This window comes from Pseudochaenichthys georgianus, chromosome 16, assembly GCF_902827115.2.
Source record: "Pseudochaenichthys georgianus chromosome 16, fPseGeo1.2, whole genome shotgun sequence".
Classification (NCBI taxonomy): Eukaryota; Metazoa; Chordata; class Actinopteri; order Perciformes; family Channichthyidae; genus Pseudochaenichthys; species Pseudochaenichthys georgianus.
This window is the reverse complement of record NC_047518.2, coordinates 3,012,116-3,025,028: the sequence shown is the minus strand read 5'-3', so window position 1 is coordinate 3,025,028 and position 12,913 is coordinate 3,012,116.

Sequence of the window (12,913 nt, the reverse complement as noted above, 5' to 3'; positions counted from 1 at the left end):
TAGTAGCCTACCTTAGTTAACTATATTTGTTATTGTCTTTTAGCTAATTAGCTGTAAAATTGAGGCACTGGCAGTTTAGTAATTTGTTCATCACCACTCACCTTCAAAATAAGCCAAGAAAAGCCGGCATTACATGGGACAGTAAAGTGGGAGGTGCTGCTACCTGTCTGTCTGAACGTAGTACCCCTCAATACAGTGCGCAATGCCTCAACCTCTCAACGTGGGCGGGAGCTCAACGTGGGCGGAGCTCAACCTTTCTCAACCTTTGACCCACGTGACGTCCCGACTATGAAGGTAGATATGGTGCAAAATGCGAGAGCGTAAAAAATCCATTTACACTTGTATAAAATATCCACGTATCTGTGAACCAAATTTGAAGTCACAGAAGAAAAAAAATGTTGTAGCTTGTAGAAAAAAATTAACTTAGTGATGAAATGTTCACTTGCAGAAAAAAAAATATTTTTAATATATTTTCCATTACAACTGCAACTTGGTTATTACAACCTCTTAAATCAGTCATTACAACTTCACGAATCTGCTCTGTGACAGTATAAATCGACAAATCTGCGGCCTTGACTTTTGCTAGTTAGTATTTTGATCATTTGCTCTGCTAATAATCAATCAGATCGATGGATCCCAGAGAAGAGGAAACTTTGAAGGCCTTTTTCTCAAAATGATGACTCGGTGACGGTCATCATATAATGTGACATATTTCGCTTACTATTTGGAGTACAACAACAATCCTGATATCATTAGAAAGCTAGGAATATCCTCTTTCCAACAGTGTATACAACTCAAAATGTGTCTTCGGGTCAATGCGACTGATTTCGATAGAGCAGGTCAAATATGAACTTTAAACATCCATGACTTAAACATATAATCCATGATACAAGCCACATAGTTGCACCTGCAAGGTGAATATATAACAACTGGTTAAAAAATAAATAAACTACAGTGTTTGAATGCGTACAACAGTTTTATGATAGGCTATCTGTAACGACTGAATGAACACAAGTAGAGGACACAATCGCACGACTCAGGGACAGAGGCTTAGGATGCAAAAAAGGTCTTTATAGCCAAGGTTCGGTACAGAGGAGATCAGTCAATAAGGCTACCAAAACAGACGAGGAGTAGACAGGGACCGGGTCAGGACACGAAGCTGGGTGAGGTACACATGGAATCAGATACTAGGAATAACTAAGACGAACTGGCACTGAAGGGAATGTGGATGCAGACTGAGTAGAAAGAGGGAGAGATGATAATGGGGCACAGGTAGTGCTGCGTACCTGGACTCACATTCAGGTTCAGGTCCGGACTCAAGTCCAGAGGTTCAGGTTCAGGTCCGGACTTATAAGTCCGGACCTGAACCCATGGCTTGTGTCAAGTTGTGTGAGTAACTAAAGGGAACTTATTGTGAGCTCATTATCAATTGAAAATTAACTCATAATCAACTCAAATTCAAACTCATCAGGTTTATTGTGCTCCCTTCCAACTTGTGTCTACATTTCTCTACAAAGTACAAATGTGCCACTTAGTCTACAAATGACTTATGACAGCAACTACAGTGAACTACTACAAAGTTCAAACATTTATTTCATTTACCAAACTAAAGTAACCAAACAGTCCCTGAGCTGACTGAGCCTAAATCCCTAAAACTTTGCTGAAAGGTAGAATGTAGAGTAGACTATACACATTACACTGTTACACACCTAATATACAGTATAGGCTACACTGTAGTGACTGTACAGTCAGAGTGTACTGTACTGTCTGTGCACCATGTATTTTCTACAACTCTACAATACAACTGTTAGAAATTAAAATCAATGTTGATATGGCGTAATTTTGAATTAAAAACACGAATTTAAATCAGTTTTATTCTGAAAAAACCGAAAGTTCACACTATGAACTTAATACTTTTATTCTGAAAATTCTTCACTTCCGGTTAGCATTAGCATGTGGCGAAATTCTACATTTTCAAACCGTAAATCGAAGGTGAAATGACATGTGATGTTGTACACTGAGCACACTGGGATTAGCACTCATTTATTGACGCTGAATAACGTTTATCAGGGAATGTTTAAATAACCACAGACACCAGAATATACGTAAGTGCTAGTTTTTTTGCGAGTCCAAGTACCGGTTCCCGACGTTCCGGTTTTAACCGGACTTGAACCGAAACTTTTTACAAGTCCAGTACCGGTTCGGCGTACCGGTACGCAGCACTAGGCACAGGTGAGGCTAATTAGAGATGGGAAGCAGGTGGAGTTCAATCAAGGTCAGGAAAGCTAAGACTGAAATGAGAGAAACAAAAATGAAAACCGGAACAATAACAAAAACATCAACATGCTGGCTAGGCCCTTACACTATCACTGCTAAGACACGAGTGGATCTGACTTTAATTACATTTGAGTTGAGTGTTTCGTGTTGCTTAAAATAATACTTCTGCATACAGTATGTGACAATGTAGGTGATGCATGGCCAGATACGGCTCGAGAAGCTGACTCAGATAAGGAAATATTATGATATATTATGATTAATACTGTCAAAATTATCGCGTTAACGGCGGTAATACATTTTTTCGAATTAATTGCGTTAGAATATTTAACGCATGTGCAGAATGGCCCACCCCATACATCCCACCAGTGGCAGCACCAGGGTATGGCTGGGGTAGGCTACACCCATACCAAGAAATGGCTTGGTAAGAAAAATGATGTTAAAGTAAGCAAAATAAAGTCCGCCAACTCGCGCAGACTAAATTGCACAGACAGCAGTTAGTAAGATTGATTTCAGTAGCCACTTGTCTGGAAATACCGAAGACCAGAAACGGTTTTGAAAACTTTTGTCACGTAGTGATTGTCTTCTGGCCAATCAGAATCAAGATAACGGCGTGGTGTTGTTGCAGGAAGTCCTGACGGAGAATACTTTTGCTGTAGTACAGGTAACACATAACTGGTACGCAGGTTATGTGCGTAATCAGAAATGCGTACCGTCACTTGTGTCACAAAGCGCATTTGCGTACCGACGTACTTGTGAAGCTTTTCCAGAAGGCGGTTAGATCACCGGACGACAGAGTCGGTCTCCGTGTGCACAGACAGGGCTGCTGTTAACGTCGGTCTGTACAACGGACTTGTGCCAAAACTACGCCAACCGGCTGCGGAGGGAGACTCCCCCCCCTTCACTGGAGCACTGCGCTAAAAAAGCTGATCAGAACGTTCACACTCTGTGGTCACGAAGTACTCCACTAGCCCCCCCCCTCGACTTTCCTGAAGTACTCCCCCGTTGATAGAAATCAACACGTAATGAATTAAGACCCCACGGTTTGATGATTGATAGGTGTGTGGGCTGTCTTTCATTTTGACACGCAGAACATTTTTATAATAAACATACATACTGTGTTAAATGGATATATCCGCCTTCTTTCATTTATCTTTCCATTCCCACAACAATATACATATACATAAAGAAATGGCATATTTTGGACATAGTTCGAATGGTGATTAATCATGATTAATACATTTTTAAGCTGTGATTAATCTGATCAAAAATGTTAATCGTTTGACAGCCCTAATTATGATATTATATGCAGGGCCGCCCCTCCCTACAGGCCAATCACGCAGGCTGCATGGGGCCCCGCCCATAGGGCCTCAGCTGCTGTGCGCAGTCCTCTGCTCAGTTCTCTGTGCACCCCCCGCGAGAGTGAGAGGTGACAAGGGGAGCACGTCTGTAACCCAACACCGTTGCAATGAATCGACATCTGACCAATCACAGCTTTGATACGGCCACTAGTGCAGGTGAAGAGATGTCGGTGAAAAGACAGTTTCAGTCCGGCGCATGTAAGAGGGGAAAAAAACAAAACATGAAGAAACTAGAGCATCACTCGAAGGTGGGTTATTGTATGAGTCAAATGTACAACTTGCGAATGTTGTATAAGTCAAATTGCCATATTAAAACATCAGCTGCAATTCACGACATGAAGAAGGCAGTCTCTGCAGAGCATACAGGCTAAAGGAGATAGTTATTTCCAGCATTCTTTATTTACCATTCATTCAAGTATGTGATGCCTTTGATCTGCTAATGTGCAGGAGGAAGAGTGATACACTGTCTGTCTATTGGCTTACATAACAGTTAAAGTTTACAGCCTAAAAAACATGGAGCATTTTTCCCCCTTTTATGTCAATTTGCACATTTCATGGTGATGCTCAGCCTCTCCCCTTAACTCCTAACAGTCATCATCATGTCAACCACAACACAGAGAAATACTGATAGGAATGTGTGTGTAGTTGTTGATACATTGCTGACAGAGGGAACTACGTTAAGAAGTATCAGTTTTTGAGCATGTCATAAGCATGTTTTGTCTTGACTATACTACAACTATATTATAATAATATAGTATTTATATTATTGAATTGATTATGATTATTATTATTATTAGTAGAAGTAGTTTATTTGCATTCATTATATTTGAATATTTTTGAGGCTAGTATTTGGCAGGAAATGCAGACGTATTCACCTGTAAATGCATACTGAACGACATACATGCACAACACACTCTCACTCCCTAAGCGTCCAATAGCGACGTTTGGTCAGTGTCCGTGGCGTCCAATTGTGACGCTCCTAGGCTCCTTCAGCGTCATAAAGGGACGCAAATAGCTTTCAACTGATTGCAATGTATTCCCATCTGCGTCGGGATTTGACGCTCATGGAAGCACGGCATTCGTTTATGCCGGCTGCCCTTAAAGGCAATGTGAGCGTCCATTCCCATTGGATAACGGAGAATTGTACACCCGGAAGTAAGTATTCCTCTTACTGTCGATTGATTTTACAGTGATATCTGCACTATTCATCGACTAAAAAACACCAGATTATACTTGTTAATTACACAACATTGATTGGTTTAAATTGTGTGCAATGCTTTTGTATTTTTCCCCTTCGATTCGGAGAAACAAATATTTTTTCTGAGTAAAGGATGGCAGAAGACACTACCCAGAATCCCCAGCTATCGTTTGGACTACACCATGTGCTCTGTTTGACAAACCCCGTTGTTTTCACCATTCATTCCGATGGCTGGCGTCTATGTCACATGATCTTCAAATTTCTCCCTGCAGAAAAAGAAAACATGGCCGAAATTCGTTTTATTCTCGGTAGAAAATGCCTATTTTAAAGTTAGTGTGGCCATTAAAATGCGTTTTGATGTCATTTGATGCGAGAAATATGAGTTGTTATTTCAGATTATGTGTGCAGTGGATGTACATGATCTTTAGTTTGCTAGTTATTACGAAGATTACTTCAGGAAATCGCGACGTTTTCATTGTTACCAAGGTGGTTGCTAGGGACGCTGCTATCGATATTATTTCTGTTATGTTGTGTAACTGTTTAATGGTGTTATCTTTATTGCTACCCCCTTCCCCGTCAATGTATAGTGTTGGTCCACAGCCTAAACATATTAGTTTAACAAAATCCGCATCTAAAGATAGCTTACGTTATTCCCCCCCTGTGCAATTCCAGTCTCACATCTCACAGCACATCGTCATTAACAAATACCGGAAACAGACCGAAAACGTTTTTAAATAATAATAATAATACCTTATTCCGAGTGTGCTTGCTTTTCTCTTTGAAAGTCATCACATAACGGCATTGTAATACACGGTTCGGCTGCATTACATATTACATATCTGCCGTAGTTCTGTATTTATAGAGCCCTGATGAGAAGACAAACATGAGGAACTGAAAATGTGACGTGGATCATAAATATATCAGCCATTAAACAACATCTTACATTTCTTTTCACACAATACGTCTCCTTGCAGTATCAACACTAATTCGGCTCACTTTTATATTTGATCCAATTGGTAGATAGGCTGTATTTACACCATAAAGGTGCACAGCTGATATAAAGGGACACCTGGTGGTTAAAGCATGTTATTGAATTTAATTATTTTTATTATTAGATATTAATACGATCCCTATAAAGTATATTCATTACTCGTTATTCTCTACTAATAGTTAATTAAAGACTGTATGTAATGACTATTATGCACATCCCTTTCAAGATTTAAAGATTTTCTAAGGTTTATTGACATATCATATAGGCCTACACAACTGTGGTGTAGTTCTGCACTGAATGAAAAACTTGGGTCGCAGGTTCCTCAATAGTGCATTACAAGACATCTATCAATATTTGTGCATACCTCCAGCAATGTTAACTATGTTGAAGCACTTATTTTAACTGATATTATACATAATGTATTATACTCTTATAATATGTATGTAGATATTTCATCTCCGGGCTTGTCAGGTATTGAACAATCAATAAATAAAGAACACAGAATTGTTGAATATAAAACACAGAATGTGTGTGATTATACTAAATGATTTTCAAATAAACACAACTGCATATTTAACTGTTACACATGCTGATGTACTGCAAATGTTCCAACTTGGGATCAATAAAGTATATCTTATCTTAAGCTGATCGATGGCTACTGCCATATTTTCAAAATGTGCCTCTGAACAGTTCTGGGGACGGGGTGGGGGACGCGGTGGACCCGTTCAAATCCAGTTTTGGACAGTCGTTTATGTCGGCTGCCCTTAAAGGTAATGTGAGCATCCATTCCCAGGAGTAAAGGATGGCAGAAGACACTACACTACCCAGAATCCCCAGCTATTGTTTGGACTACACCATGTGCTCTGTTTGACAAACCCCGTGATAGTCCTCAAGCTCTGTGATTGGAGAGTGTGCTCCGGGTTAAGCCGATTCTCGAACAGCACTTGAAATGGGATGGAACCACGGCAGACTGTCCAAAACTGGATTTGAACGGGTCCACCGCGTCCCCCACCCCGTCCCCAGAACTACACATGCTGGCTATTCTGTTTCGCAACATGTTCTCTCTGGCACGTCTCTACTGGGAGATGTAGTTGTACATCCCTGGAGGTTTAGGGGATAGGAAACACTCACATTTAAAACATATAATTAATAAATGGGTGAAAATTGCTTGTGCCCATTATGGGCAGTATTAATATATATACCCACATGCCAGCTAAGGTCAGAAGAGCTTTATTTAACAGCTGGTCTTATGTGTGTGACCCCTGTGATTACATTACATTACATTAATTGATAAGCCTGAAACATGCACTTGTCAAGGTTCAGAGGCACATTTTGCAAATATGGCAGTCGCCATCGATCAGCTTAAGATAAGATATACTTTATTGATCCCAAGTTGGAACATTTGCGTTACATCAGCATGTGTAACAGTTAAATATGCAGTTGTGTTTATTTGAAAATCATTTAGTATAATCACACAAATTCTGTGTTTTATATTCAACAATGCTGTATTCTTTATTTATTGATTGTTCAATACCTGACAAGGCCGGAGATGAAATATCTACATACATCTTATAAGAGTATAATACATTATGTATAATATCAGTTCAAATAAGTGCTTCAACATAGTTAACATTGCTGGAGGTATGCACAAATATTGATAGATGTCTTGTAATGCACTATTGAGGAACCTGCAACCCAAGTTTTTCATTCAGTGCAGAACTACACCATAGTTGTGTAGGCCTATATGATATGTCAATAAACCTTAGAAAATCTTGAAATCTGAAAGGGATGTGCAAAATAGTCATTATATACAGTCTTTAATTAACTATTAGTAGAGAATAACGAGTAATGAATATACTTTATAGGGATCGTATTAATATCTAATAATAAAAATAATTAAATTCAATAACATGCTTTAACCACCAGGTGTCCCTTTATATCAGCTGTGCACCTTTATGGTGTAAATACAGCCTATCTACCAATTGTATCAAATATAAAAGTGAGCCGAATTAGTGTTGATACTGCAAGGAGACGTATTGTGTGAAAAGAAATGTAAGATGTTGTTTAATGGCTGATATATTTATGATCCACGTCACGTTTTCAGTTCCTCATGTTTGTCTAGAGGTCTTCTCATCAGGGCTCTATAAATACAGAACTACGGCAGATATGTAATATGTAATGCAGCCGAACCGTGTATTACAATGCCGTTATGTGATGACTTTCAAAGAGAAAAGCAAGCACACTCGGAATAAAGTATTATTATTTTTTTTTTAAATGTTTTCGGTCTGTTTCCGGTATTTGTTAATGACGATGTGCTGTGAGATGTGAGACTGGAATTGCACAGGGGAAAATAACGTAGGCTATCTTTAGATGCGGATTTTGTTAAATTAATATGTTTAGGCTGTGGACCAACACTATACATCAGGGGTCGGCAACAGGCGGACCGCGGTCCGGATCCGGACGCCGACCTATACGGACCCGAGCTATAATCAATACATTAATAGGGGATTTTTCGGCGCCTCCCGCTTTTTTAACGCTGATTTGGGTGACTTGTGTAATTCGTGGAGAACCGAAGAGTTTTCGACTGACGGACAACTTCTCACTTCACAAAAGAAGAAGAAATCTAGACCGCAAAAATAATTAAACAAGCGAGTACCTGTTTTTCCTGGCCAAGGACAGGTTCCTTGAACACAACACGAGCGTAACGTTTCTTCCGTGTCTTCACGTGGTATATGTCTCGTCTGAAAGGAGTGCTGAGCACCGGAACGCCGCTCCAGCCCTTAAAATATTGCATATAAGGATAATAATCCATAAGGAGCCGTACACATGCCGCAGTGTTTGCGTGGCTGTGTCTTTAGTTGTAAACACAGTGGCGATCTGTTGTTATTAGCATCTGGTTAGCTAGCTATGCTAACGAATTTAAAGAGCTTTTCTACAACCAGGTGGAAGAGAGCTATCTCCTGAGAGGCTCAAATATCCTCAGCTCAGTGAGGTTAAGGCACACCTTGATATGGTCATTATAGTTATTAATGAGACTAAATGAAAAACTGGTATAAAATACTATATGACAGTAACAAAAAAGTTGTTAAAAATAACAAGAATAGAGTTTAAAAGGGGAGTGATTTGTAAAATATCCAAAAAGAAAAATATGCTTACAGTTCTGTTTCATATGGATGTTGAGAGATGTATCCATAGATCTCTTAATGTTGCTCTCAAAGTGTACCAGATTGATGCTTTTAACTTCAATATTTTAAGCAAAGGTTGAGTTCAATAATTTGTACGACCCTCGGAGGATGTTGTAAAAATTGAAAGGAAAAAGGTTCCCCACCCCTGCTGTAAATAATAATAAAAACCCTTGATTTTTAACTTAAAGGTGGGGTAGGTAAGTTTCAGAAACCGGCTCGAGATACACTTTTTGTTATATTCCATGGAATGCTCTTAACATCCCGATAGCAATGAATAGCTTAAGTGCTTTGACAAAAAATCCATAAAAAAATGTCATCTGTAGAAGCCGTAATACTGTAAAAAGTACAACTTGACTCCATGTCAGCCCAGATTTACAAACTCCTGGCAGGACAAGCTCAAGCTCAATTCTCACACTGAATTTAAAAAAGACAATGGCGTCCTGCAATAAAAGTTTGTCAGAAATAGAAACTTTGAAACTGTTCAATTGTTATGATGTGTAAAGACTGATATTGTTCTATAATCGGCTGAAACTGTTAAGTCATGATGTGAAACGGTTAACAAAGAAAAAGGGACACTCAAGCTGCTGCTACACTTTATTTATTTATCTAAAATTAAGCACTTTTAAGATGCACATATTTTCAAAAGCTATTTTATTCATTTCCTCTATTTTATTTGTAAATGCAGCCTGAGAGGAACATTACACATATCCACAGTATTTAATGTTAATTGACAATAAATAGTTTTTTTTTTTAATTGTACTTTCTTTATTTGATTGGCAGTCAGTTGTTGATTACATGCAGACGTTGATAAAGCTACAGGTCACTTCAATATATATCACACTAATTCATGAAGCAAGTTAGACATTTTGATGTTCCGGACCTTTGCATGGGGACATTTTCTCTAACTGGACCTCGTTGAATTTTAGTTGAAGACCCCTGCTATACATTGACGGGGAAGGGGGTAGCAATAAAGATAACACCATTAAACAGTTACACAACATAACAGAAATAATATCGATAGCAGCGTCCCTAGTAACCACCTTGGTAACAATGAAAACGTCGCGATTTCCTGAAGTAATCTTCGTAATAACTAGCAAACTAAAGATCATGTACATCCACTGCACACATAATCTGAAATAACAACTCATATTTCTCGCATCAAATGACATCAAAATGCATTGTAATGGCCAAACTAACTTTAAAATAGACATTTTACACCGAGAATAAAACGAAGTTCGGCCATGTTTTCTTTTTCTGCAGGGAGAAATGTGAAGATCATGTGACATAGACACCAGTCATCGGAATGAATGGTGAAAAAAACGGGGTTTGTCAAACAGAGCACATGGTGTAGTCCAAACGATAGCTGGGGATTCTGGGTAGTGTAGTGTTTTCTGCTATCCTTTACTCAGAAAAAATATTTGTTTCTCCGAATCGAAGGGGAAAAATACAAAAGCATTGCACACAATTTAAACCAATCAATGTTGTGTAATTAATAAGGATAATCTGGTGTTTTTTAGTCGATGAGTAGTGCAGATATCACTGTAAAATCAATCCTTACTTCCGGGTGTACAATTCTCCGTTATCCAATGGGAATGGACACTCACATTGCCTTTAAGGGCAGCCGACAAACGAATGCCGTGCTTCCATGAGCGTCAAATCCCGACGCAGATGGGAATACATTGCAATCAGTTGAAAGCTATTTGCGTCCCTTTATGACGCTGAAGGAGCCTAGGAGCGTCACAATTGGACGCCACGGACACTGACCAAACGTCGCTATTGGACGCTTAGGGAGTGAGAGTGTGTTGTCTCTGGAGGAAGAAAAAGGGCAGGGGCTCAAGCCCACTTTGATGTCTGTGTGCACGTGCCTGCTGCACAGTAGTTACAGTGTAGTTACGGCAATTACAAATGTAAGTCGCCGGCTCCTCCAACAATCTAACATGAATATATATAGGACACAGTGGCGAACCGTGTCTATCACAACTGGACCTTCTGTAGACACACACACCCCCCGCCGCCGTTATAATGTTCGTATTTTCACTGAATTGTCGTCTTGAAAAGGGTACTCACAACAATTCCGCAACAACTTCATCTTCACCTGTTGCACTTGTCATTTCAACGTTAAAAACAATAGAACGGCATGAATTGCTTCGTGGCATTCATCTAGATCCTCTGTCTCGAGCCAGTTAACTAGCGGGCCTTCTGGAACACCCTGGAACCGAGGGGAACTCTGAAAGAATACGCCCATTGGCTACAAATCAATATCTGATTGGTTGATCAAACTGTCAGTCCAAACGTACGCTCTCATTCAGTGAAACGGCCAGGGCATTCGATCAAGGATGTAGAATACCTTGGTTGAAGGATATTCTACAGAGACCCAGAACAAGATCTGATTGGTTGCTTTCTTTTCTAACACAAAACCACTGAAATGCGTAGTGCATGGTCCGAGAAGGACAAACAAATCAACGTAACACTAATATTCCAGATCAACAACACAGATACCATTCTCATTTATTCATTTTATGTACATTTTATTTATATAATTAAATCGATTTTTTGTTTGTTTTATCTGAGTGTTCCAGGGTATTCTCTGAACACCTTGAAGGCCCTGACGGTTCGCCACTGCTAGGACATTAAACCAATACAAATAGTGAAATAAATAACAATACAAATAAAAAAGTGCAAGATACTGTTATAAGATGTGCAAGTAATAACAAATAAAATATAAATAGTGCAAGAAGAGTCTATATACACGTAAATGGAATATGATATATAGATAAATAAATTGCAAGATGCAAACAAATGACAGAGCTCAGGTGTTTAATAGTCTTACCCCCTAAACGCACCAGGAGCGGCTGCGCCACGCTGCGCTACGGCTGCGCCACGCTGCGCCCTCCTCCTGCGACCGAACACACCAGGCGCGTTTCAAAACGTTGCGGAAGCGGAGCGTCGTGTGTGCAGCCTCGCAGTTGTTGTTGATTTTGGAATATTCCTGGACATTTTGTACTTCTACAAGTAAGTAGGCTACGTAGTTAAATGGTTTATGTTTGTGTCTGTTTAAATCGGGTTTATTGTTGTTATTTCCTATGTTGTTGTGTTGTAGACTACAGACATAGTTAATAATAATTGTAATATTCCAGTTATAAACGACATGAATCAAAGATGTGTTGCTGTATTTTAGTGGTAAAAAAATATGCATTCATCATCATAATTATTGTATATATATATAATTGACAGTGCCTGTAAACCGGAGGAGAACGCTGCAGTATTCTCCTACTTGAAAGACGGTGGTGGGGGGGAGGAGAAGGAGCCGGTTTTTGGTTCACCCGGTGCACCCCCTCAACCAGCAAAGCAGACAACAAGGTGATTTTCATCACTTCCTGCCTGCGCCGCTTCAAAAATAGGATTCATCCTATATTTTAGAAATTCCTTGCGGCGAGGAGCTTCTGGGACGCGGCGCGGCGCGTCTGGTGGAACAGCACCCATTGACTAGAGTGGCCGCGATCTTTGCGAACGCCGCGGCGCAGCCGTAACGCAGCGCAGACGCTCCTGGTGCGTTTAGGGGGTTATGGCCTTAGGGAGTCGAGGAGAGGGCTGAGCACACAGCCCTGAGGGGCTCAAGTATACTCCTAGGCGCACATTTACAAAAGCTTCATGTGGCTTTCGTGAAGATTGAAACCGCACATTGCACAACTAAGACATTGACTGCTTTACTCTTCCCTATAATCAGTTCGTTGTCGTCGTTCACTCCGTTTGATCCCATGTTTTGGATTCCCCTCGGCTGCCCCCCTTGTCTAAGTCTTCCCAGTTTTTTGCTGTTGTTATTTTTCTATTGCTTAACCTTGCCTGCCCCTACAGTTTTTGTTTTATTAAGTAACAGCTTTTATTTAAATAATGCTCACTTTTG